Source organism: Callorhinus ursinus, unplaced genomic scaffold, assembly GCF_003265705.2.
Source record: "Callorhinus ursinus isolate GAN/ISIS: 27379988/994484 unplaced genomic scaffold, GSC_fseal_2.0 scaffold61, whole genome shotgun sequence".
NCBI classification, from domain to species: Eukaryota; Metazoa; Chordata; class Mammalia; order Carnivora; family Otariidae; genus Callorhinus; species Callorhinus ursinus.
Window position 1 is genome coordinate 3,175,847 of NW_027397123.1, and position 24,569 is coordinate 3,200,415.

Genomic DNA, 24,569 nt, shown 5'->3' on the forward strand with positions numbered 1-24,569 from the left:
AGTAACAAGTGTTGGTGAGATGTGGAGAAAAGGGAAACCTTCTGCACTGTTGGGAATGTAAACGGTGCAGCAGGTTCCTCAAAGATTTAAAAATAGAACCACCATATGATCTAAGCAATTCCACCTCTGAGTATTTATCTGAAGGAAATGAAAGCTTCCAGAAAGATTTCTGCACCCCATATGTTCACTGCAGCATTATCTAAAATACACAAGGCATGGAAACAAACTAAATGTTCACTGATGGTTGAATGGTTAAAGAAAATTTGGTGTGTATACAGAATGGAATATTATTCTGCCATAAAAAGGTAAGGAAATTGTGCCATTTGCAACTACTTGAATTGACCTCGAGGGCATTATGCTAGCTGAAGTAAATGAGAGAAAGAAAAATACTCAATGATCTCACTTATATCTGGAATTAAGACTTAAAAGACAAAACAACCTCACAGATACAACATAGTGGTGGTTTCCGGGGGGGTAGGGGGAATGTGGGTGGGCAAAATGGATGAATGTGGTCAAGGAAGGTACAAATTTCCAATTATAAAGTAAGCCAAGAGGATGTTAATGTATAGCATAGTAATTATACTTGATACTGTGTTGTATGTTTGAAAGTGGCTAAAATGGTAAATCTTAAAAGTTATCAGAAGGTGATGGATGTTAACTGAATTTATTTTGGTAATCATTTTGCAATATATACATATATTAAATCATGTTGTACACCTAAAACTAATGTGTTACATGTCAATAATATCTCAATAAAGCTAAAAGAAATAACAATGGTGAGGACAACTGAAAGGCAAATATATAATCCAATAATACTGTATTTTGTGTTTGTTGTTCCTCCTTTTTTGCAATGTCTTTAAAGACCTGCATAAAACATAATTATAAACCTATTTAAAGGGCACACAATGTATAAAAATATAATCTGGGACTAAAACAACATTAGAAAAGAAGATTGGAGGGGCGCCTGGGTGGCTTAGTCGTTAAGCGTCTGCCTTCGGCTCAGGTCATGATCCCAGGGTCCTGGGATCAAGCCCCGCATCGGGCTCCCTGCTCGGCAGGAGGCCTGCTTCTCCCTCTCCCACTCCCCCTGCTTGTGTTCCCTCTCTTGCTGTGTCTTTCTCTGTCAAATAAATAAATAAAATCTTCAAAAAAAAAAAAAAGAATGAACATAAAACCTTATATAAAAAAAAAAAGAAAAGAAGATTGGAGCAGTTATAGGAGCTAAACTTTTCTATACTATTAAAGCTAAATTGCTGTACAGTGAAGGTTTGACTCAGCAGGTCTGAAATGTTTAAGCCCTGCCCATTCCAAGCAAAGTGTAGGCCTTTAACCAGCTCCTGGTAGATTACCTCTAGTCCCTGGAATATCTGGCATTTAATGATTTTAATCTGTATCCTGTCACTGGGGAAAAAAAATGAGTACAATAGCTTTTCTGATGTCTGTGAATCCTTCTAGCAAATCATTGAAACTGAAAGTGGTCTTGGGACCCCTGAATAAAGGTGGTTTTATTTCAAACTAGTTCATTATAAATACAAATTTTTAATTGAAATCTACAGGATAAATGCTAAGAAAATGACTAAATGGTATAATGAATAGGAAATAAAAAAGGAGTGAAATGATAAACTACAAAAAAAATCAATGGAACAGAAAAGTAAAGAAGATACAGTGTATATAGAAAACAAGTAGAAACTGGTAGAAGCAAGTCTTCAGTTATTACATTATTAAATGCAAATGGATTAGACTTTTCAACTGAAAGGCAGAAATTGGCAAAATGGGTAGAAAATATGGTGTAACTGTATTCAATTACAACAAACTGATGACAAATCCAAATATATAAATAGGTTGAAAATAGAAGGATGGAAAAGTATATTGCATACCAGTAGTCATCAAAGAGCTGGATGGCTATAACATGAGACCAAACAGGCTTTAAGTCAGTATTCTTACAGGAGACAAAGAAACCTATGTTGATAAAAGGGTCTGCCTACAAGAAGACACAACTATGAACACATATGCCATGAAGCAACAATTGACAGGATTGAGGGGAGAAATAGAAAGTTCTTTTTATTTTTTTAAGATTTATTTATTTACTGGGGCACCTGGATGGCTTCAGTTAAGTGGCTGACTCTTGATTTCAGCTCAGGTCATAATCTCAGGGTTGTGAGACTGAGAGCCCTGCGTCAGGCTCTGTGCTCAGCTGAGAGTCTGACTGAGATTCTCTTTCCCTTTCCCACTGCCCCTCCTCCTGCTTGCACACGCATGCTCTCTAATATTTTTTTAAAAAAGGTTTTGCCTATCCATAATAAAATAAGAAATAACAGAAAGAAAAATGGGAAACTCAAAAACATATGGAATTTAAACAAAACACTCCTAAATAACACATCAAAAATGAAAAGGAAAACTGGAAAATATCTTGTGAATAACACAACATACCAAAATTTATGACATGCAATTAATGATTAGAGGAAAACTTTTGAAGCTTAAAGTGCCTATAATTAAAAGTAAATATCTAGGTCAAATCTAACCTCCCTCCTTAAGTCACTGGGAAAAGAGTAAAGATATCAAATAGGAAAAATACCCCAAAATAAATGAAACTGAAAGCTAGTTTTATGAAAAGTTTTTAAAAGTTCACAAATGTTTAGATAATCTAGAATGACTGAAGAGAGAAGACTCCCTTTACTATAATCATAAGTGAAAGAGGGGACAGTATTACCAGCTTTACAGAAATGAAAATTGATTACAAAGGAATAAGATGAACAACTGCACAAGAAATCAGAAAACCCAGATGAACTGGATAAATTCATAGAAACACACAAACTTTCAAATTTACTCATGAAGACAGAATATTTGAATAATCTTATAACACGTAAACAATTATTTTTAAAACAACCCATAAAGAAAAGCCCAGGTCTGCATAGCTTCACTGTTAAGTTCTATGAAACATTTAAAGCAGAATACTAATTCTTCACCAACTCTTCAAGATGTAAAAAAGGAGAGAAAACTTCTCCACTCATTTTATGAAGCCAATACTAACTTGATAGTAATATCAGAAAAAGACATTACAATAAATGGCAACTACCGCTAATATCTTCTATGAATATGGATGCAAAAAATCTAAACAAAACACTGGTACACTAGGAACATATAAAAATAATTACATACCATGATTAAGTGGGATTTATCCCTGGAATTCCAAAATTAGATTGTTAATCTAATGTAATATATTGTATCAGTATAATAAAAAAACTACATGACCATTTTCATACATGAAGAATAACCATTTGACAAAATCCAACACCCTTTCATGACAAGAAAGTGAATTTAGGAACAGAAGGGAACTACCTCCACATGATAAAATTGACAGCTACCATTAGACATAGTGATCTTACCCCTAATATCAAAACAGGACAAGGATATATAAACCTTACTGCCTCTTCTTTTTTAAATTTTATTTATTTATTTGAGAGAGAAAGAGTACAAGTGGGAGAAGCAGAGGGAGAAAGAATCTCAGACTCCGGCTGAGCACGGAGCCCCATAGGGGCTCAATCTCACGACCCCAAGATCACGACCTGAGCCAAAACCAAGATTTAGACACCCAACCAAATGCGCCACCCAGACGCACCCGCCCATTGCCTCTTATAATCAACACTGTTCTAGAGGTGTAACAAGGACAAACAGGAAATAAAAAGAGGCACCTGTAGTGGAAAGAAGGAAGGAAAACAATCTCCATTAATAGATGACATGACTTTATATACAGAAACCCCTAGAACACTGTAACACTATTAGAATTCAGCAAGATCACAGGATGCAAATAAATATGCAAAAATCAATTCTGTGTTTATACATTTGCAATAATAATCTGAATTAAAATAATTCCAAGGTGCCTGGGTGGCTCAGTTGGTTAAGCGACCAACTCTTGATTTCAGCTCAGGTCAAGCAGGAAGTCTGCTTGAGATTCTTTCTCCCTCTCCCTGTCCCTCACCCTCACTCACACTTGTGCACATGTGCACTCTCTAAAATAAATCTTTTTTAAAAAAGGAAAAAATAATTCCATTTATAACAGTATCCAAAGGAATGAAATATTTAACAAAAATGCAAACTGTGTACTTTAAAAAAAAAAACATTAGTAAAAGAACTTAAGCTGAAAGTCATCCCATGTTTATGAACTGGACTACTAGACAGTAAATCGCAATAGTCCTCAAAACAATTTACACATTCAATGTAAGCCCTATCAGAGTCCCAGTTGGCTTCTTTGTAGAAACTGACATGCTGATTTTTTTTTTTTTAAGATTTTATTTATTTGTTTGACAGAGAGAGACACAGCGAGAGAGGGAGCACAAGCAGGGGGAGTGGGGGAGGGAGAAGCAGGCCTCCCGCTTCAGCAGGGAGCCTGACACGGGGCTTGATCCCAGAACCCCGGGATCACGACTGAGCCACCCATGCACCCCTGACATGCTGACTTTTAAATTCATATGAAATTGTAAGTGATTGAAAATAACAAAAATATCTGGAAAAAAAAAATTGGAAGACTAGCAATTCCCAACGTAATCAAAGCAACTGAATGTTGCCATAATGTTAGATATATTAATCAACAGAATGGAACTGTTTGGAAATTAAACCCATGTATCTCTAGTCAATTGATTTTTTTTAGGATTTATTTATTTATTTTAGAGAAAGTGAGAATGTGTGTGGGCGGGGGGCAGAAGGACAGGGAAAGTGAGAATCTCAAGCAGACTCCTTGCTGAGGGGGGAGCCTGACTCCAGGCTGGATCTCACGACTGTGAGATCATGACCTAAGCCAAAATCAAAGAGATGCCTAACTGACTGAGCCACCCAGGTGCCCCAAATGATTTTTGACAAGAGCACAAAGACCTTTCAGTGGGGAAAGGACAGTCTTTTCAACAAATGGTGCTAAGAAAACGATATCCACCTACAAAAAGAATGAAATTAGACCCCTTCCTCACAATATATAAGAATGAACTAAAAATTGATCAATGACCCAAATGTAAACCTAAAAATATAAAACTCATAGAAAATATAGGAGTAAATCATCATGACCTTAAATTTGGCAATGGATTCTTGGACACCAAAACACACCTAACAAAAGAAAAAAATGGAAAAATTGGGCTTCATCAAAACTGAAATCTTTTGTGTATCAAAGAACATTACTGGAAAAACTGAAAGGACAATCTACAGAATAGAAAATATTTGTAAATGATACATACCTGGCAAAAGATTTCAATAAACATTTCTCCAAAGAAGATATACAAATGTTAATAAGCATGTGTAAAAAAAATTCTAAAAATCGTGATCAGGGAAATGCATTTCAGAACTGCAATGAGAGTGACAGCAGCAAGATGTCAGACTTGAAAGCTCCAGATCCTTGTTCCCTTACAAAATCAAAAAAACTAAAAATCCTAGGAACTGGCTAAAATAATTTTCATATGAGTTTTAGAAATCTAAAACCTACAGCAACAAGTAAATGCTCAATCAAGTAAAACCACACTGAAAAAGTAGGAAATTTTGTGAGGCTTTTACTTCCCCTTACCCCAATGCTGGCACGGTCAGGAAAAACTGTCCTATTTCACAGTTTCTTCCTTTTGGCTGAAAGTAGCAATACAACTCATTTGCAAAATTCCAGTCTGTCTCTGGATTGCCTAATAGACTTTTCTCTCTTTTACCTGAGTTGGAGTTCAGACAGGTAATAGTGGCACAGCTTAGATGTTAGGCTGTAAAGGGCCACAGAAGTCAGTGGCAGGCACCATGGTTCACAAAATCTGCAAGGGGACTGTAGACCTGTGGATGCCTGGGGCAGAAGATTACAGGGAGAGAAATACAAAAGAACCTGTAAGGCCCACAGAAGATGGGGTGAGATTCTTTAGAAATTAAGACATTATTTTTTAAAATATTTATTTATTTGAGAGAGAGAGAGAGAGAGAGGCAGAAACTTTAGCAGACTTCTGCATTGAGGGCAGAGCCTGATGCAGGGCTCAATCCCAGGACCCAGAGATCACGACCTGAGGGGAAACCAAGTCGGATGCTTAACTGCGCCACCCAGGTGCCCCTAGAAATTAAGCAGGTGGTATATGAGGAACACTGAGCAAAGGCACATATACAGGCACAGGCATAGTAAATACCTAGGGGAAAAAAAACTACGAAGACCTTGTGTTTTCACCCTGGGCTGATACAAAGGCTCAGAACATGCCCTACTAATGCACTACTTCACTAATAAGTGAAGGCCTACCCCACCAGTCTGCAAAGACTGAGAGAGGTAGCTGTTTTATCAAATTCCCAGTTTTCAACAAAATTCATAAGGCATGCAAAGATACAGGAAAACATGATCCAATCAATAGATGAAAATAAATACCCTAAAGCCATTACTGAAGAAATAACAGAATCACTAGACAATGAGTTTAAAACGACTATCTTAAATATGCTCAAAGAACTAAAGGAAAATTGACAAAAGAGTAAAGGAATTTAGAAAAATGACATGAACAAATGAGAATATCATCAAAGAGATAGAAATTCAAAAAATAAAGAACCAAACAAATTCTGGACCTGACAAATCCAATAACTGTATTTTGAAATTCCACAGCTGACTCAAAAAAGTTGATGAGGGGCGCCTGGGTGGCTCAGTTGTTAAGCATCTGCCTTCGGCTCAGGTCATGATCCCAGAGTCCTGGGATCGAGCCCCACATCGGGCTCCCTGCTCGGCGGGAAGCCTGCTTCTCCCTCTCCCACTCCCCCTGCTTGTGTTCCCTCTCTCGCTGTGTCTCTCTCTGTCAAACAAAATCTTAAAAAAAAAAAAAAGCTGATGAACAAATCAGCACACTTGAAAACAGCTCATTGGAAATTATCAAGTCTGAGGAGTGAAAAGGAAAAAAAAATGAATAAAAGTCAGTGAAGCATCAGGGACTTATGGGACATTGCAAAATAATACCTACATGAGGGGAGTCACAAAAGGAAAAGAAAGAGAGAAAGGAACAGTGTGATCTGAAGAAACAATACCAAATACTCCCCAAGTGTGAAGACAAGAATTTACAGATCCAAGAACCTCAATGAACTAATAGTAGCATAAAGCCCAAGAGATGCACACCAAAATACATTAACATCAAAATGCTGAAAAACAAAGAATATTAAAAACAGCAAGAGAAAAGACACTCATCATGTACAAGGGATCCTCCATAAGACTATCAGATTTTGCAGCAGAAACTCTGAAGTCCAGAAGACAGTGAAATGATATATTTAAAATGCTCAAAGAGGGACACCAGCTGACTCAGTCAGTAGAACATATGACTCCTGATCTTGGGGTTGTGAGTTCAAGCCCTACATTGGGCACAGACATTAGTTAAAAAAAAAAAAAAAATTAAGGGCACCTGGGTGGCTCAGTCAGGTCTTGATCTCAGCTCAGGTCTGGAGCCTACTTAAAAAAATAAATAAATAAATAAATAAAATAAAATGCCAAAAGACGCCCCATCAACTGAGAATTTTATATGTGGCAAAACTGTTGTTCAAAAAAATGAAGGAGAAATTAAGACTTTCCCCAGATAAAGAAAAACTGAGGGAATTCATTATCACTAGACATTCTGTACAAGAAATGCCAAAGGGAGACTTTCAGGTTGAAATGAAAAGAAGCTACACAGTAACTCAAAGCTATATGGAGATATAAAGAAAATAGTAGGGGAAAATATAAAAGCCAGTATTTTTGTAATTCTGGTTTATAACTCCACTTTTTGTTTTCTACAGAATATAAAAGATACATGAATAAAAAAGTTATATATCTACATTAATGGGTACAAAATACATAAAAATGTTAATTCATGACTTCACTATTCTAAAGTGGGTGAAAGTGGAACTGAAAAGGAGTACAGATTTTGTATGTGGTCAAAGTTGGTGTCAATTTAAAAGAGATTTTTGTAACTTTAGGATGTTATACATACTTCCCATGGTAACCACAACCAAGATATCTATAGGACATACTCAAAAGGAAAACAAACGGGAATCAAAAAGTGTCATTACAGGTACAGAGCTTCAGTTCAGGAAGGTGAGAAAGTTCTGGAGATGGGTGGCAATGGTTGCATAACAATGTAAGTATACTTAATGCCACTGAATTGTAACCTTAAAAATGGTTACTATGATAAATCTTATTTAAATATATTTTAGAGTAAAATACTACGATGAGATACTACTTTATACCTACTAGGATATCTACAAAGAAAAAGTCGCATAGGGGCACCTGGGTGGTTCAGTTGGTTAAGCATCTGCCTTCGGCTCAGGTCATGATCCCAAGGTCCTGGGACTGAACCCTGTGTGTCGGGCTCCCTGCTCAGTGAAGAGTCTCCTTCTCCCTCTCCCTCTGCCCCTCCTCACAGCTTGTGCTTTCTCTCTCTCTTGCTCTGCTCTCTCTCTCTGATCCCAGGGTCTTGGGATTGAACCCTGTGTCGGGCTCCCTGCTCAGTGAAGAGTCTGCTTCTCCCTCTCCCTCTGCCCCTCCTCACAGCTCGTGCTCTCTCTCTAATAAAAAAAATCTTAAAAAAAAAAGAAAAAAGAAAAAGTCAGATAACAAGTGTTGGAAGGATGTAGGCCGTTGATTGGAATTAAAAATAGTGTGGTTACCTTGGAAAACAGTCTGGCAGTTTTTCAAAATGTTCAAAATAGAGTTACCATATGATACAGCAATTTAACGGGTAGACATATAGAAAAGAAAAACAAAAATGTATTATCTGCACAAAAACCTGAACACAATATTCTTCACAGCATTATTTGTAATAATCAAAAGGTGGAAAACACCCAGATGTCCTTAATATCATGAGTGGATAAATGTGATGTGGTATAGCCATACACTGGAATGTTACTCAGCCATGGAGAGGAGGGAAGCACTGATACGTGTTACAACATGCATGAACCTTGAAAACATGTTAAGTGAAAGACATCAGACACAGACAGCATATTAAATGATTCCATTTATGTGAAAAGTCTAGAAAAGGAAAAACAGAGACAATGTAGATTAGTGTTTTCTGAGGGTTCAGGTATGAGGTGGAAAATAGAAGGGTAAGGAGTTTCTTTTTGGGATGATGAAAAATGGTTGTGGTGATATGTGCACATATCTGAATATACTATAAAACAACGGTACTGTGAATGGGTGAATTGTATGGTATGTCAATTATACATCAATAAAGCGGTTATTAAAAAAAATGGAGCCACAGGAAAAAGTCCATTGGTGGTTCACTGACAGGAGAAGCAGATTCCAAAGAAGCCAGAGCTAGGAGAGAGAAAGGAGACTATTTGACTAGATGTGCCTTACAGCTACCTAAATGACTTGAATTGACACAATTTTTTTCTCCTTCTATCTTCCTACTTTCAAACTCCTCTTGCTGAACTCACACACAGTATATTCAATAAGAAGGACAATGGACCGACCTCTGGGCACGAAGTTCTCCAATAATGGATTCAGAGCAGAGGACCTTCTGCATTGATGTAGGGAACAGACAATGCAGCAGAAAGGGTTTTTAGCCAGTCCACCATTTGGTTGATGGGAGACTGGACATGGATTTATGACACTCATACATGCCCTGGGGAGATCTTGCTCCCTCATCCACACCTTCTAGAGCTGAGAAGGGATGATATCATCCACACTAGAACCTTCTGCCTGGCTACCACAGAAAGTAGAAAACAGAACTAACAAAGCATAGCAAGCCTCTGCACCAATACCTGTATTTAAACCTTCCCACACAGACTTTTGGCCTCCTTGTTGTATATATTCCTGAAAGAGGTATGATCAATCTCCAAGTATGGTAATGGAGTTATATTTTTTCTTCTTAATTTTATTAATGTTTGCTTTATATACTTTGAAGTTATGCTTTTGTCAAAACAAAATATTTTATCTTCTTCTAAAAATAATCCCTTTATTATTATGAAATATGCTCCTTTATTGTTCGTAACACCCTGGTTTCAAATGTACTTCATAGATACCAATATAGCTTTCATCAACTTTCTCATAGTATTAGCATACTGTATCTCTATTTTTTTTATTTTTAAAGATTTTATTTATTTATCTGAGAGAGAGAGCACAGAGGGAGAGTGAGAGGGTGAAGCAGATTCCCCCATGAGCAGAGAGCCCAATATGGGGCTCGACCCCAGGACCCTGAGATCAGGACTGGAGCTGAAGGTAGACACTTAACTGATAGAGTCACCCAGGCGCCCCCTTTCTATTTTTTAAACGTCAATATATCAGGATCCTTTTATTTAAAACGTATCTCTTATTAAATAGCAAATGGCTTCTTCCTTTTTTTTTATTCCAATTTGACACTATCTTTAGTTTGGAGTGTTCAGTCCTTTTACCTTGAAAGTACTTTTTACAGGATTTAATAAGCCCGTTACACCCTTTCGGTTTTCTATCTGTCCCACCTATACTTAAGGACCCTCTTCCTCTTTTCTTGACTTATTTGGGTTAATCAAATTTATTCTCCCATTCTATTCCACTGTTAAAATTTGTTATACATCCTCATATAATTCTTTCAGTGGTTACTTACACTCAAGCATGTACTCTCAATCAGAGTAAAATTGCACCAATAAGTGAAAACTGATGGGGGAGGGGGAGAGTCTTACTCCTTTTATGTATAAAGCACAAATACACACAGCACATAAAAAGATACACAGGGTACATCTGTGGTTCTAAATTGTCATGGGAATACTCAGGGAAAAAAATGTCTAAAGATGTTTCCTCTGGAGGGCAATAAGGAAAAAGTCTGCCAAGGGCCCTGGGCCACATTGTATTAATTTGACCTCTGGAGGGTTTGAAACTGAGAAGCTAAAGTAAACCACATAGTTGTTCCCTGCCTATGTTACTGACCCTCAATAAAACTCAATAAAGCTCACTTCACATGTGTTCTTACAGATTGTTGCTGGAAGAATTAAGCACTGACTGTGTGACTCCACTGGAAGCTCACATCTGGTTTTTCCTGCTCTTCAGCCTATGTGATTTTTCTCCTCACTAATATTAAACTATATCCTTTCATAACCACCCTTTTTCCTAATTCTGTAAGTCCTAGCACATCATCAAACTTAAAGATGTCTTTTGGGGAACTCTGACAAACCATGGCTTTAGTGTAAACTGGTCAAAACCTTATAGCTTTGGATTTGTCTCTATGATATCTCCCCTTCACAACTACAAGGGTGCATTGTCTCATTTTTTAAATAGTCCTTACCATACCCTACCATAGTTTTAGTCCTACTCATAGTTTATATTTACATGATCAATTATAAACAAGTTAAGGGATAGAAACTATGTCTCTTTAATGCTAGTACCCCAAGTTACATAACAATATTGGCATACTGTAGGCACTTAATAAATATCTGATGTTTGACTTATAAATGCAACTTCTAGAAATTCTTAACAGATAAAATTCTGTTATAAAGATCTCTATGTATTACAAAGTAGTTTATGATAATTCTAAATATCTAAAAGTAGGCGATAGGCTAAAAAAAGTATGGTGAGCTATATGTTATCAATATCTGCAATATTTGACATTGATCCATATTAAATGTTGATGAAAAACATTTTTTGATGAATTAGTGAGACAATCAGATTTAAAAAGTGATTAGAGGTTGGATCCTGTCATAATAAAGAACATACGATCCATCATCCAAAATTCAGGTTGTTAACTTTATCTTTGGTTGTTATTGTGTAATTTTTTTCTACATTACTTAACTGACTTTATTTCCTCATCAGCAAAATGGGAAAAGCAACAGTGACCTACCTGAAAGTGTTCCTGTATGTATCAAATGAAATAAAACATGAAGCACTTTCAGTGGCCTCTAATAAACACCTAATTACACCAAGTATAAGTTGCCTATTAATTAATGAACTTGTAAAGACTATTTCATGTCCCTTGTTTTATTATAATTTTAAAGATTTTATTTATTTGAAAGAGAGAGAGCACGAGAGGGGGGAGGGTCAGAGGGAGAAGCAGACTTCCCGCTGAGCAGGGAGCCTGACGTGGGACTTGATCCTGGGACTCCAGGACCATGACCTGAGCCGAAGGCAGTCACTTAACCAACTGAGCCACCCAGGCACCCTCATTATTATTTTTTAAAATTCCCTTTGTGCTTCTCCTTTTTCTTACAGTAAAATTCAAGATTCTTAAGTCTGTGCTTCCATATCATGTTAACTCATTTCAGTGTCCAATCTTCAGATTTCAGTTCTTCCTCATGAATAATATTTGTCACAAAGATTCTCAAAAAGCAAAGGAAGACATATATTCTTGCCCTCCACATAAAGCTGCACACATATAACTAGCTCAAAGAATCTGATCTAATAAGTGACAACTTGAGCATAATAATAAAAGGCTCAATCTTGTTTCTGTGTCCAACACAGGAGTTACTGCATACTTATTTCTGTTTCTATCAATCTGTCTTTTCAAGTATAATGTATATAATGATGTATGTATGACACTTGGATCTCCCAGATCATTCCTATGTCCTATGAAAGAAACCATCTCTAAAAAATATGGAATTCTGAATAGCAGTCTTAATTCATAATTTGTTCCCCTGGTAATTGAAATTCCAAAAGTTTTGAATACTTAGATGTGTCAAATCACATGGTGACCACTGCCACTATCTACTTATAACTACATGCCTAGAAGTATGATAAAACTGTAACTTTGTCTCTTTTATGTGGCAAATTCATGTGCCAAATTTCCTGTTGGCAGAACAAAATAAAAAAACACCCCAGCTGCAGATACCCTCAACAAAATAGCAAAATGAATTCAACAATATATTAAAAGGATCATATACCATGATCAAGTGTGATTTATTCCAAGGATACTAGGATGCTTCCATATCTACAAATTAATCAATTGACAAACAATGAAGGATTAACAAAATGAAGGGTAAAAGGATAAAAAATTAAGGATAAAAGCCACATGATCATCATCTCAATAGATGCAGAAAAAGCATATGACAAAACTTAACATCGATTTGTTAAAAATGCAACAAAGTGGGTACTGAGGGAACATACCTCAATATAATATATGTCATATAAGACAAACACATAGCTAAGATCATACTCAATGGTGAAAATCTGAAAGCTTTTCCTCCAAGATCAGGAACAAGAAAGGATGCCCACTCTTACCACTTTTATTCAGTATTAGAAGTTCTAGCCAGAGCAATTAGGTAAGAAAAAAAATTAAAGGCATCCAAATCAGAAAGAAAGACATCAAACTGTCACTATTTGCAGAGACATGCTATTATCTATAGAAAACACTAAAGACTACACCAAAAACAAAACAAAACTCTTCGAATTAATAAATTCAGTAAAGGTGCAGAATACAAAATTAATATACATAAATCGGTTGCATTTCTGTATGCTAATAATGATCAAAAAGAAATTTTTAAAAACAACCCTATTACAATTGCATCAAAATAATAAAATACCTAGGAATAAATTTAGCTGAAAAGGCAAAGGAACTGTACACTGAAAACTGTAAGACATTGATGAAAGAAACTGAGAAAGACATAAATGGAAAGGTAATCCATGCTCATGGACTGGAAGAATTAATACTGTTTTGAGTTGTTTGGGGTTTTTTTATATTTTATTTGAGAGAGAGCACAGAGGGAGAGTGAGAGGGAGAAGCAGATTCCCTGCTGAGTGGAGAGCCCAATGCAGGGCTTGATCCCAGGACCCTGAGATCATGACCTGAGCTGAAGGCAGATGCTTAACTGACTGAGCCACTCAGGTGCCCCAGAAAAATTAATAGTGTTAAAATATCTAGACTACAGGGATGCCTGGATGGCTCAATCAGTTAAGCGGCTGCCTTTGGCTCAGGTCATGATCCCAGGATCCTGGTATCAAGTCCCGTATAGGGCTCCTGGAGCCACCTCCTCCCTCCGCCCGCCGCTCCCCCTGCTTGTGCTCTCTCTGACAAATAAATAAAATATTTAAACTAAAATATCTAGACTACCACAAAAGATAGATTCAATGCATCCCTATCAAAATTCCAATGACATTTTCCACAAAAATACAACAAACAATCCTTAAAAAATGTATGGAACCACAAAAGACCTTGAAGCCAAAGGAATCCTGAGAAACAAAGCTAGAGGCATCATGTTTTTTTATTTTAAACTGTATTACAAAGTTACAGTAATCAAAACAGTATGATGGTGACATAAAAAGAGACACATTGGTCAATGGAATAGAACAGAGCCCAGAAAAAAACCTCACATATATATGGTCAATTAATTTATGACAAAGGAGCCAAGAATATACAGTGGGGCAAAGACAGTCTCCTTAAGACATGGTATTGGGAAAACTGGACAACCACATGCAAAAGAATGAAACTGGAACATATTTTACACCATATACAAAAATCAACTCAAAATGGATTAAGGAACTGAACAAAACACTTGAAACCATAAAGTTCCTAAAAGAAAACATAGAGGGTAATCTCCTTGACATTGGTTTGGGCCATGATTTTTTGGATCTGACACCAAAAGCAAAGCAACAAAAACAAAAATAAACGAGGGACTACAGCAAATTAAAATGCCTCTGCATAGCGAAGGAAACCATCAACAAAATGAAAAGGTAACCTACTGAATGGGAAAAAATATTTGCACATCATATATCTGATAAGGGGTTAATATCTAAAATATATAAAGAACTACAACTCAACAGCCAAAAAAACAATCTGATTAAAAATGGGTAGAGTCTGAGCAGACATTTTCCAAAGAAGACATGCAGATGGCCAATAGGTGCATGAAAAGTTGTTCAACACCACTAATCATCAGAGAAATGCAAATCAAAACCACAATGACATATCACTTCACACCTCTTAGAATGGCTACTATCCAAAAGACAAGAAATAAAAGTGTTGGGAAGGATGAAGAGAAAAGGAAACCTTTCCTTGTGCACTGCTAATGGAAATGTAAATTGGTGGTGCAGCCACTATGGAAAACAGTATGGAGGTTCCTCAAAAAGTTAAGAATAGAACTACCATAGGATCCAGCAATTTCTCTTCTGGATATTTATCTGAAGGAAACTTGAAAGATATATCTATATATCTATATATCTATATATATATATATATACACCCCCATGTTCATGCAGCATTATTTACAATAGCCAAGACATGGAAACAACCTAATTGTCCATCAACAGATGAATGAATGGATAAAGAAAATGTGGGACACACAAACACAAATATATATAATAGAATATAATATTATTTGGCTATAAAAAGGAAGAAAGTCTTGCCATTTGTGAAACATGGATGGACCCGGAGGGCATTATGGGAAGTGAAATAAGTTAGGAAAAGACAAATGCCGTATGATCTCACTGATATGTGAAATCTTAAAAACAAAAACAAAAAACACAAACTAATAGATACAGAGAACAAATGGGTGGCTTCTAGAGGCAGGGAGTGAGAGGTAGACAAAAGAGGTAAAGATGTTCAAAAGGTACACACTTCTAGTTATAAAATAAATAAATCATGGGGATGTCATGTAGAGCACGGTGACTATAGTTAATAATACTGTATTGTCTACTTGGAAGTTGCTTAGAGTGTATATCTTAAAATTTAGATTTATTGTGTCATTCTAGATTTAATCTAGATTTACAGTAGTGGTCATTTCACAGTATATACAAATATTGAATCATTACATTCACCTGAAATTAATATATGTACTATGTCAGTTATATCTCCAAAACTAAACAAAACCACACATCCAGAGAGAAAAAGTTTAAAATAAGGTACACTGAATTATCAAGAGTGATTATTTCTGTATGGCTAATTACTATGTTTGTTCTTTACAGGTTCCTTAAAATTTGCATATCTCGCAACAAACATGCATTAATCCCGTCATCAGAAACATATCAGAAGCTATTTCCACTTAACAGATTCAATAGTTGGAGGCAAGTTTTCTTTCTGTTAAGAACACTGTGAGCAAAAAGACCTTCAAAATGAATGGACCACCAAGGATATCTGTGACTGAAATAACTCCTGTAAACTTATGAACATCCTTTTGCTGTATCTCAGCAATGCAATAGAGCACATTCACTATTCACAAACCTGAATTAACAAAATTCAGGGAGGTAGCATTTTCAGATTGTTAAAAAGAAAACCACAGGCCCAAATAGGCGTCAGTTAGGTTAAGGCCTGTGGTCAGTAAACTAAGACTTAGTACCTAACCAAACTGCAGTTTCAACCCTCAGCAATGTAAACTTTAACCAGTCAACATGGAACTTCCTGGCTAAGACTAGGAAATTTACTGATATACCGCTTCTTCACCCCTTAGGAGAGCACCTTACATAAACAATGTATTCCTTGCATGAACTGCTTAACAAATTATTAGTTAAGAATTATTAAAGGAATTAATAAATTCCTTTCTCTTCTTTTTTAGTTCACTCTCTCTACCTTTAAAAACTTCTGTTGTTTTGTTTAGCTCAGCAGAGCTCCCCTTTACTTGCTAGATGGAATGCTGCCTGATTCATGAATTGTTCAACAAAGCCAATTAAATTTTCAGGTTTACTTGTTTGAATTTTGTTTTTTTTTTTTTAACACATCTGGTGGCAGCAGTAGAGTTCAAAGAGAACTACTGGCATTTGGGGAAAATGAGGAACACAGGTGTGGCAGCCCTTGAACCCTTCTAAATTCACTGTCCTGAGGTTTCCAAAGCCTGCTGGTAAGTCCCCTCTTAGTTTGAGCTCTGCTCTTTTTGCGTTTGAGCTACCGATCTAATTGGCTTTTAGTCCAGGTTGAACAGGTCGGTCTAGACTGACAGGAGGCTCTAACAGCACTATTTCTTAGCCCTTGGTTCAGTCTGCAATTCCATGTTGGAATCCCTTCCCCAGTTCCAGTCCACAGTCCCCATTTACTACCTTTCTCCATTTCTAATATGCAGTCTCCATTAATGGAGTCTGCTGGTTTAGTCCACACTGGAAATTCCTGGTGCTACACACAACTCTCTCTTGGTCAGCCCACAATGACATCTCTTGGTTACTGTTGGTAACGGTGCAATGTTGGTTACATGCACACTGGTTTGTCTTGTTTATGGAAATAAAGGCTTAGTTAATGGGATCTTTAAACTCCAAAGAGTTAAGCATTCCACCTTCTGGCACACTTGCTTATAAGATTTTATTTATTTATTTGACAGAGAGAGAGAGAGAACACAAGCAGGGAGAGCAACAGGCAGAGGGAGAAGGAGAAGCAGGCTCCCTGCTGAGTGGAGAGACTGATGTAGGGCTCGATCCCAGGACCTGGGGATCATGACCTGAACCGAAGGCAGATGACTTAACCGACTGAGTCATCCAGGCGCCCCAGACACTTGCTTATTTTATATCTAAGATCTATAGTCCTGGAAGCTATAAAAATCTACCTGCTTGTTTTGTGTCCTAAAGAATTTGGCTTGGTGGGCGCCTGGGTGGCTCAGTTGGTTAAGCGACTGCCTTCGGCTCAGGTCATGATCCTGGAGTCCCGGGATCGAGTCCCGCATCGGGCTGCCTGCTCAGCGGGGAGCCTGCTTCTCCCTCTGACCCTCTTCCCTCTTGTGCTCTCTATCTCTCATTCTCTCTCTCTCAAATAAATAAATAAAATCTTTAAAAAAAAAAAAAAAAAAAGAATTTGGCTTGGTAACCATCAAGTTGGGGGCCCCAGGCTAAGGCTGGACAGAAATGTGAGTTGTACCCCATTTGCAACTAGACATGGCTGGGCAGAAATGTGGGTTAATTCCATTTGTGGTTAGGGTCCTACTGAACTGCTGTCAGCCCTCATGAGAAATAAAATGTAGAAATACCAAGGTCATGACGGGGAACAATCCAATTGGGTAAGATCATGTAAGTGCACTTGAAAGCAAGGCTTCCCAAATTAAACAGAATTGACAAAGAGAAGCCTCCAAAAGGTTTAAAAATTCCAAAATAGTGTCATTAAAAGATTAGGCTGAAGAAGGTTGGAGAAAAATTAAATATGTAAGAGGTATCTACAACAAAAGATTATAAGACATAACTACTGCTCCTCTCTATCCTCCTTTGAGTACTCATTCTACTAATCTTCTGAATTGTTTATCCACTCTGAAGACTACATAACCATAAACAAAAGTCTGCCAAGTTAATGGCCTTACAGGCACCCCCATACCACCTTCAAAGGAGGGCCCCTCCCCGAGTTGACAAAACTGAGGGATTTTCTGGTAAACTTCCACATTTTCCTTTAAACAGCCAAGGGAAAACTCTGGTAGATATCAGAGCCTGCAGAGTGGATCCTAGAAAAACTGGCAGGAGCCAGTAAAGAAAATTCTTACCAGAATCAGTTCTTCTGAATCACTATCTGTAAGTTCAAAGGAAAATAAAATTTCACATTGTCTCTTCCTTTCCAAATCCAAATCCACTATATTGATCCTTTGTCTCCCAGGGATAGCTGCTGCCTTCTTATCTAGTTGTGTGTGACTGGGCTTGGCTTTCTGCCTGTCTGGGATGTGCAGGTTGTTGGTTCTTACGCTTGGCTATCTTTGGGAGTAACTCTGGATTTTGGGAAGGTAATATCCTTTACATGCTCTTTGAGGACCCATCTTAGACCCAAGGCAGATTATGCATACTGCCACAAATATTTAAAATTAGATCTACCCATAAAGAAAGAAGCAAATTGAGGATAATATAGTTGGATAGGTGGACCAACCTATAATGTTGATTTAAGTTACAACCCAATTCTCTCAACTGAGAGCAACTATCCTTACAAATCCTTTGCACTTCCAAAGTCAACTTTATTTTTTTTAAAGATTTTATTTATTTATTTGAGAGACAGACAGACAGCGAGTGAGAGAGAGCACGAGCAGGGGAGAGGGGTAAAGGGAGAGGGAGAAGCAGGCTCCCCCCTGAGCAAGGAGCCTGATGCAGGGCTTGATCCCAGAACCCTGGGATCCTGATCTGAGCCAAAGGCAGACGCTTAACTGACTAAGCCACCCTGGCGCCCCAAAAGTCAGCTTTAAAGGCAATTCAAAATTCACCTAATCCTTTACCAATTCCAAAACTTCCCTTGTTTATCTCAAAAGGCTTGTAAATTATTGGCCTTAGGAAACCAAAGTCCTTCTTGGAAGCACTTATATTCTTTCTCTGTCCCTAGAAGTTACATCTCTTATCATACCTTTGAAATGTAAACCTGAGATTAAAAGAAATAAAAATGGAAAGAGGCCTTTTAAAAATACAAACTGCTGGTGGCGCCTGGGTGGCTCAGTAATTAGGCATCTGCCTTCGGCTCAGGTCATGGTCCCAGGGTCCTGGGATTGAGCCCCACATCGGGCTCCCTGCTCAGCGGGAAGCCTGCTTCTCCCTCTCCCACTCCCCCTGCTTGTGGTCCCTCTCTTGCTGTGTCTCTCTCTGTCAAATAAATAAACAAAATCTTAAAAAAAAAAAAATACAAACTGCAAAAAGGACTTTTGTACCCAAATTTGGTACAACCTCTTTAAGATTAATTCCAGGGACAAAAACAAATCTTAAAAATTGTCTCCACAAATATTTTAACTATATGGTCTTTGATCCGTGCATTTGTGTCTATGTCCGTATACAGCTGTAAATGTATATGGATGTATATGAGATATTCTACCTCCAGAGGGTATCACTAAAATTAATTTGTAAAAGCCCTATTCAAGTGAAGCACTTGAAACTATAGGCCATTCTGTAACACTCAGAAAGAGAGAAACTAACCCAAATGCTTTTCAAGTTTATGTTATCTGAGGAAATATTCTATTTGAAAGCTAATTTAAGGTTGATGTTTAATTAACAGGCATGTCTTTAAAGTTAGCATTAAATATAAAACTTTTATTCTACCTGAGTTTACTAGCTAAGTAAGTTCATATTATCCCTTACAAAAGCTGTCAACAAAAAGGTAACAGCTTAGGGAAGACTTCCAGGAAAGATGGTGGAGTAGGAGGATTCTAATCTCACCTCATCCCATAGATACAACTAGGTCACACATCAGTGCAAATAACCCTGAAAACGACCTGATGATTGGCAGAACAAACTCCACAACTAAATGTAGAGAAGAGGCCACACTGAAGAGGGCAGGAAGGGCAGAGATGCAGTGGGAAGCTAAACCCTGCAGGACAGATGCTGGAAGGAGGGAGCTGCAGATGCACAGAAGGGCAAGAAACAGACTATCACACCAGGGAGGCTGAACAGGGATGATGAATCCCCACACCGTTTGGCTTTGAAAGTCAGGGGGCCAAATTTCATGAGTTCTTACAACCAGTAGTACTTGAAGCCTGGAACTTTAAAAATCAGCAAGCTCACTGCTGGGAAAGGCCAGAGGGTGATATGAAGCTGAGTCCCTGTCCTTAAATTAGAGTCAGTACAAAAGACTGCCCACTGAAGTACGGCTTAGAAGCAGCAGTTTGAGAAAGGCCTGGGTAATACACGAGGGACAGTAAGTTATTGTGGGAAACAGAACGCCACAACCACCACTGGTGAGTGTTCGCTCTGACTCCAAGATCTCTGAGAAAACTCGAGATTGCAGGGTTAAAAATAACCCGAAAGGATCAGAGTGAAATGCCCTTGGGACGTGTGTGGTCAGTTCTAAAGTACAGCAGAAGATGTTTTGTAGATAGGAAGCCAGCTGTAAACAGCACACTGTGCACTCCCCTTTGTTCCCTTGTCCTGTAAACAGCACACTGGGCACTTCCCTCTTTGTTCCTTTATTCTGTTTTAAAGATTCTTAAGTGCTTGACTAATCCTGTATACATGGAGGAATGTGCCTTACTACGCCCCTGCTGTAAAAGGTATATAAGAGCATGGAAAATAAACCTTGGCACCTCGGGCTGTTTGCTCGGGGTCCCCTGTGCCTCGCTATACTGTCGTCTCTTTTTCTCAGTTCCTTCGCCGCCCCAGGTCCCCGACTCTCAGTGGTCGACAAGTTATTAATCTCAGAGTTCATGGGGGTACTTTTCCAGGAACAAAGGAGCTGGCAGATGCCGTTTCCCTCCCCTGGGCCCAGCACTGTGGGAACCCGGGCAATGCAGGCATTTGCTACCTAATTTGCTTACACCATGCCCTGCCCCACCCCCCCGGCCGGGCCTGTCTCAGTCCCTGCGCCGTGGGGCCCTTCCCCGAGAAGACTGGCGCAGATACCGCACCTTCTGACCTCTTGTGGAGGATGTGGGCACCCTGGTACAATGGCACCCCTGACCTGAGTGACTCCGCAGAGCGGTCCAGCTGCCCTGGTCTCTACCGTGGCTGCAGGTCCCCGTGGAACACGACCAGCACCGCTTCGTTAAAAGTGCTTATGCTGCACCCACTATTTTCAAGAGAAAGCGACACAGCTGACTTTCATCACACACAAAACCGACACAGAGGGGTAGGCAAAATGAGCCCACAGAGGAATATGACCAAATGAAAGAACCAAAAAAAGTACAGCAATAAACCTAAGCAAAATGGAGATAAGTAATATACCTGACAGTAAATTTAAAGTAAGGATCATAAAGATTCACTGCACTTGAGAAGCATGCAGGACCTCAATGAGACTCTTAATACAGAGATAAAAAAGAACCGATCAGAGATGAGAAACACAATAATTGAAATTGAAAATACACTTGATGGAATACATAGTAGGCTAGAGGAAACAGAGGAACAAATTAATGACCTGGAAGACAGAGTAATGGAAAGAAATCAAGCTAAGCAAGCGAGAGAAAAAATTATGCAAAATGAGAATAGACAAGGGAACTCAGCAACTCCACCAAGCGTAATAACATTCACATTATAGGAATCGCAGAAGAGGAGAACACGGGGCAGAAAATTTATTTGAAGAAATAATATCTGAAAACTTCTGTAATCTCGGGAAGGAAACAGATATCCAGATCCAGGAGGCACAGAGATCCCCCAAAAAAATCACCACAAGGAGATTCACACCAAGATACATAGTAATTAAAATGGCAAAAAGTAGTGATAAAGAAAAAGTTTAAAAGCAGCAAGAGAAAAGACAATTACACACAAGGGTAATTGTACATACACACACAAGGCTATCAGTGGATTTTTCAGCAGAAACATTGCAGTGTGGCATGATAATATTCAAAATGCAGAAAGGGAAAAAATCTGCAGCCAAGAATACTCTACCTAGCAAGGCTATCATTGAGAATCGAAGGAGAGAGAGAGTTTCTCAGACAAACAAAAACGAAAGCAGTTCATGACCACTTAACCAGCCCTTTAAGAAATATTAAAGGGAATCTTTGAGTGGAAAGGAAAGACCACAGTAAGAGTATGAAAAGCATGAAACACAAAAGTGTATGCCTCTAGAATTTATGTGATATGTTCATAAATTTGCAAATCTAGATTGCTGGTATACCAGACAGTTCACATTTGCTTACTAAATTTTCACTAGAAATTAAGGTTTCTAAGAGTTAAGAATGCTAATAAATACAATTAAGACTACCGAAAAGAATAAGGGAAACAACTCTGTATGCAAAGAAAGATGTGTGTTTTTGCTAAGAAAAAGCATTAAGGAATGGAAATAAATTTTTATTAAGGAAAAGAAAGTAGTTTTGTCCTCAAGTGAGGCTGGTTATTTAAAGAGGGAAAACATAAGGCAATATATAAATGTAAAAAAGAAAGTAGAAGATTTGTCAGAAAACAATCTTTGGAAAGAAATTTTAATATGTGATCAAGCTGGCTTTCATCAAAGATAGCAGCAGCACAATCATAAAGATGATGACACATACGGATAAAGTCAATTCTGCTTTTGCAAAAATGGCCCCTCACTGCCACACTGTTGCCATCCTGATGTACTTGTAACACAGCAGCAGTTTCCTCCGAAATCAAAGCAATCAAGATGGGTAAACAATGGCTGTAAATTAAAGGAACAGTTAGTGGTATGGGAAACCCAAAACAGCTGCTTGGTTTTTCCCCACTCCTTGACAAACCCTCTATTTTGTCTTTTGCTTTCCTTTACCTACCATAGTGCATTTAGGATGACTCTTTATAAGTAAGACACTGGTGGGGAGACATCTGCAAAATTGCAAAAACAATCTGCCAGTGCCTGATCTGTCAGGTCCATAATCCTGGAAAAACTATTCTCGTCCCCAGGGGCCTGGATCCCCTCCCTCTGGACCCTCTGAACACTTGCAATTATTCATTCAGCTGCCAGTCAGTATGGATTGTTATTGTACATGTTTTCTCTTAAAGCCTTCACATGTTACAAGGCGTCAAAGTAGCAAAGAAAAATATTTTTAACAAGTGTGTTTCCCATTTGTATACATTCCACGATCTGCAGTGATCGGGGCATCCACTTCATTGGACAAATCCTATGAGCCTTAACAAAGACCTTACAAACTTCTTGAAATTCCAGCATTATATAACCTTCTGCTGATGCTTTATTGTTTCATGCTAGTATGACCAGCTACTCTAAGTCTCTAATGTCTTATGCTCAAGTTTATCATCAATAGGTAAAGAAGCCTTCCTGGATCCCAGTTCAAAGGGTGTGGTTGGTCAGTATAGAGCCTGGTAACTGGATATTCTGCAACAATCATCAGAAAAAGACAGCCCTTAAGCCAGTTGTAAAGAGGGCCTTACTTACCAAGGGCTCCTCACCACTGACACTGCTGCAAAACTAGGTTATTGAGCCTTGGGTACATATCACACAACCAAAGAAGGTTCCACATGACACCTGATCTCATACAGATGCTGGAGATTTATAAATCAAATTAACAAGGAAGAGAAGTACCTGACATCAAGATATACTGCTTTCACCCAAGATTATGGATCAAAACTTCGTACTTTAACTACACATGAAACCCTTTCTCCTTCTATTCATTTTCTTTCCTTTGGCATTGGCCTAGAAAGATAACACCCTCATCTTTATCTCTTAGGCTATTACTAAGGGGTAGGGAGTAACCTTTGGAATTTAGAACCTTTTATTTCAGGAGAGGAGAAAAATCTAACTGTGCCCCTAACTTTTCATAAGCAAAATAAGACATCTCATTGGTTGACATCTGAATTTACATCATCAAGTTATAAAGGATTTACAAGGAGGCATTCATGACTCAAGATTCACTTGTTTTCACAGGTCCCTATCCTTAGTGATTAGGGATCAATGTAAATGAAGCTAACTTCTTAGTTCTTGAAATTTTTGCAGAACCTGCTGCTAAAGCAGTAACTGCCCAACAAAGACCTTTAGACTCTCAGGACAAAGTTGTTCTTTTTTGGGGGGGGTGGTTCGGGGGGTGGACAGCAAAGTAAGGTTTATTGAGCAATAGCAAGGTGATAGTACAAAGCTCCCAAAGAGGGAGGGGACCCAAGAGGGTTGCCCTGGACAAAGTTGTTCTTGATAATAGCATTACTTTTAATTATCTTTTAGCTGAGCAAGGAGGTATCTGTGCTATGTACAACACTACCTGCTACACCTAGATTAATACTCCTGGGGAAGTAGAAAATCAATTACATAAAATCACAAAAAAGCCACTTGACTTAAAAAGATGATGCCTTCCACAGGAGTCTTTGACTTATTTGAGTTTGATTTGTTTGGGTCTTGGGGACCATGGTTTCAAAGTGCACTCCAAACTTTGGAAATTATCCTGTTTACAGTCATCATAATAATCTCCCTGGT

General features: G+C 38.1%; 1 protein-coding gene and 1 long non-coding RNA gene across 2 annotated transcripts in view; one reads left to right on the forward strand and one right to left on the reverse strand.

Annotated features, from left to right (window-relative positions):
• LOC112810775 (uncharacterized) overlaps positions 1–21,885 on the forward strand; it is a 33,014-nt gene extending 11,129 nt beyond the window's left edge. The window contains exons 5-7 of the long non-coding RNA XR_003204887.2: positions 15,806–16,674; positions 17,146–17,412; positions 17,633–21,885. This is a non-coding gene — a long non-coding RNA (uncharacterized lncRNA). The remainder of the gene's footprint in view (positions 1–15,805; positions 16,675–17,145; positions 17,413–17,632) is intronic.
• ZNF529 (zinc finger protein 529) overlaps positions 1–24,569 on the reverse strand; it is a 40,090-nt gene that overhangs the window by 10,711 nt on the left and 4,810 nt on the right. The gene's annotated exons all lie outside the window — the stretch shown is intronic.